Genomic DNA, 3,558 nt, shown 5'->3' with positions numbered 1-3,558 from the left:
ATTGCTTTCTTTCCCTCAATTTAGGTTTTAAGATACTGACATATGATAATTTTAGGTGGACTTTCTTCACAGTGCTTCTTGCCTATGATTGATTATCATAGAGTTACTGTTATACAATAACTTTGTATATATACTGTCATACACTTATAGTAGAGTTTTCCCTGTTTGTATTAAGCATGAAATTCTTTCAGATCTGCTCTGCTTTGCCATAAAAACATTTTTTTAATTTGAAATGATTTATCTAAACAGTTGCTGGCTATTACATTTTAAGGCACTTTTAGTTGATTCAGCTGAATTCTCTTTTCTTTTGCTTTATTTTGGATCCTTTCCAAGAAATATTTTTTGGTATGAGTGAGTGTTATGGCCATATTTTTTGTGACGTCTGTATGTGTATGTCTTGTTCAGTGTCTGTCTGTTTTGCATATTTTGTATATAGTTCCCTTTTTCCAAACTTTATCTTCCCCAATTTAATCTTCCTTATCCTTCCTTCCTAGTCCTTAACATTTAATTCTCAGGATTCCCTTCACATGTACAACTCATCTCCTTCACTCACAACTACAAGCCTCCTGATCTCGGCCTGAGGAAGAAATCCGTGACTGTTGGAGTTTTGTACCATGTTTGCTGCAAACTTGTTGGAAATGAAGCCACCTGGAATTTGTGTCACAATATATCCCCAGAGAAAAAATCCATAGATAAGACCGACAATCTCTGGATCCCAGTTAAACTGTGCTATCTAAATTTCTGGTTTTTCCATCCATATACACAGTGCTATCGTTGACCATTTCTACAATGGCTACCCCAAGATTGCACCGATCCCAAAGGAAATACAGAAGCCCAACCAACTCATGATGGCTTCAACCCGTTTTTTCAGACCCATCAAGTGTCTTTTGCTGGTCTTCTCGGAGTTCCAGACCCCTCATCTTTACAGATTGGTATTGGACTCTGTTGAAATTTCACCTTTTGTATTTTTCTTATAATTGTAATCCTTTGAATTTATATTTGGTACCACACTTCTTTTGACTATTGTAATTAATGTTTTTCTATTTTAGTTTTTAATCTTAGGAATTGATGTTGTATTACATTAGGGTTTTGCTTTCTTGACTTTAGGTTAATGGGTTACATATTGTTGTCTATAATTTCCTAAATGATATTTTTGTCTGGTCTCAGGGCTTTTTGCATGGGCGCATCATAGGCAAAATACTAGGTTTATAGGAGGTTCCATCCATTTTGGATGGGTCCTCAAGTTATTTATTTACACAGGGAGGAACTCTGCCTTAAACATTTTGTTTCTGTTTGTGACTTAAGCTCCCATCTATGAATAATTGACCTTATTGGTACATCAATTTTGGACATCATATGGACTTCAGCCTGGATTAAGAACTTGGATTAAGTTCAGAAGCCTATTGATCTTCATTGCAGTGGCCCCCCACTGTGCAAAATAAGGGCCTAATTCAAGGACCTCAAAGATGGGCTTTCTGGTCTAGCTGGACTTGAATGAAAATGGGTTCAGAGAGATAGCGTGAAGATAAGGCGTTTGCCTTTCATGCAGAAAGTCATTGTTCGAATGCCGGTATCTGCCAGGAGTGATTTCTGAACGTGGAGCCAGGAGTAACTCCTGAGCACTGCCAGGTGTGACCCAAAAACCACCACCAACAACAACAACAAATAAAGAAAAGGTGCTTCTTCTCGCCTGCTACACAACCTTTCTGGCGTCTCTTTGAAGGATCTATGTACGTCTTAGATTTATCTTCTCAGGAGCTTGTAGTTGATTCCTTGATACATGTTTCTGGTTTTAGACACCCTGTGCTTATGTTAGAAGTTTTTCTTTACATTTTCCTATGATGCGCTTATGCAAACAGCCGCTCTTTTATTATTGACTAGTTTTTCCTTTAATAATTGTAGACAGTATTGTTTGTTTACTAAAAACAAATGGGGAAATTGTTGTGTATGTAAATATTTTATGGGATTATTATGTTACTGACCCTACCCTGATCAGTGATTGTGCCCTACCCTAGGGTGTGACCTGGCATTTTGCCTCCACTCTAGGGTGGTACCTGATTCTGCTTCCACCATTGGGTGGTACCTGATCCCACCATTGGGTGGTACCTGATTCTGGGGGATAAAAACAAGGGTCTGTGGAAGGCAAGAGGCTTTTTGCTGGAACAAAGGCTGAGATTTTGGACTTCAGTCTTGTCCACCGAATAAAGCTAATATTTCCACAAGCCTGACTGTCTGCAAGCTGTTTACCCACCTTTTCACCTCAGAACCATTGACTGGACGGGGTGGCAGATGCGTGCTCCGAGCTGGAGGGGAAAGACCTCATTTTCCATCCCTCCATCAGTCAACCTCTTCAGGGGCTGACTTGCAACTTTTCATACAAGGGGCTATATTTGAGTAAGAATGATGACAAAGTCATATCTGTGTTTTAGAAGTGTAGGGGACAAATCGTATTTTGAAAAACACTAATATATTATTCCAAAATCTTAATAAATAGTTAACTTGAGGTATGACAAAGGAAGGAAGAGATAGAAATGACTGGGTTTGGGGTCCAGTTAAATATAGATGAAAAATTGATTTTGGTATTTGTGGCTTAATGGTAAAAAGTATATAGATTTATTATTCATTGAAAATGTATAGAGGGGGTCATAGCAATATTAAAGCAGGTAGGGCCTTTCACATATGTAAGACTACGGTTATATTCCCAGCACCCCATATGTTCCCAAAGGAGTTATCTGTAAGTAATAAGCCAAAAGTAAGCCATGAACATCAATGGGTGTGGCCCCCAAACCAAGGAAACAAAACCTTGAACATAGATCATAGATCCTGTTTTTTTAAATGTTTTATTTGAAGAAAATGCACCACATAGTTGATATAACTCATCATAATACATTTGTTTCAAGATAAGGGAAAGCACAGTTATTGAGAAAAATATAAAGAAATCAGAAATGAAAACTAAAAAAATGAAATGGAAGAGAAGAAAAAAGAAAGAAGAGCAAGCTTAGTAGCAAGTATATTTGTGTAAATTATTGTATCTCCAATGAAGTCATGAATACAATAGCAGAGGGTTTAGTAAACTCTCTTTTTTTAAGATAAGATATAAAAATACAACAAAAAGGTGTGTGAATGGCTGTTATTGTTTGCATAGGCACAGCAACATTTGGGAAAAATAGAAAGGAAACACCTTTGGCAAAAAAACAAGGAAACCTGATCCATGAAGTATCATGGCATAAGACCAATTCCAGGCTCCAGGCATGCTAAGTTGTCTAATCCCAAGTCTTTCTCTGTGGTACCAGCAAAAGCTTTTCACAATTACAGTTGTTGCTGTTACGTTTCTGTAGTTAGAGATTATGGTTTCTGTACATATCTTATGTTGAAGTCAAGGTGACACAGATTTTCTTTAGTTTCATCTCACCATTAGGTGGCAATGCAGAGAACCCTATCCTGAAAGCAGGTTGTTGCTGTTACCATATCATCAGGGTGTCAATATAAACCCACTCTAGAGTAAGTTAATGCCAGGGCAGCATTCTCTGTTAGAAGTTCAATTACTGGTGCTGGTGT

This window comes from Suncus etruscus, chromosome 8, assembly GCF_024139225.1.
Source record: "Suncus etruscus isolate mSunEtr1 chromosome 8, mSunEtr1.pri.cur, whole genome shotgun sequence".
NCBI classification, from domain to species: Eukaryota; Metazoa; Chordata; class Mammalia; order Eulipotyphla; family Soricidae; genus Suncus; species Suncus etruscus.
The sequence above is the reverse complement of the archived record's forward strand: the minus strand, read 5'-3'. Positions refer to the sequence as shown.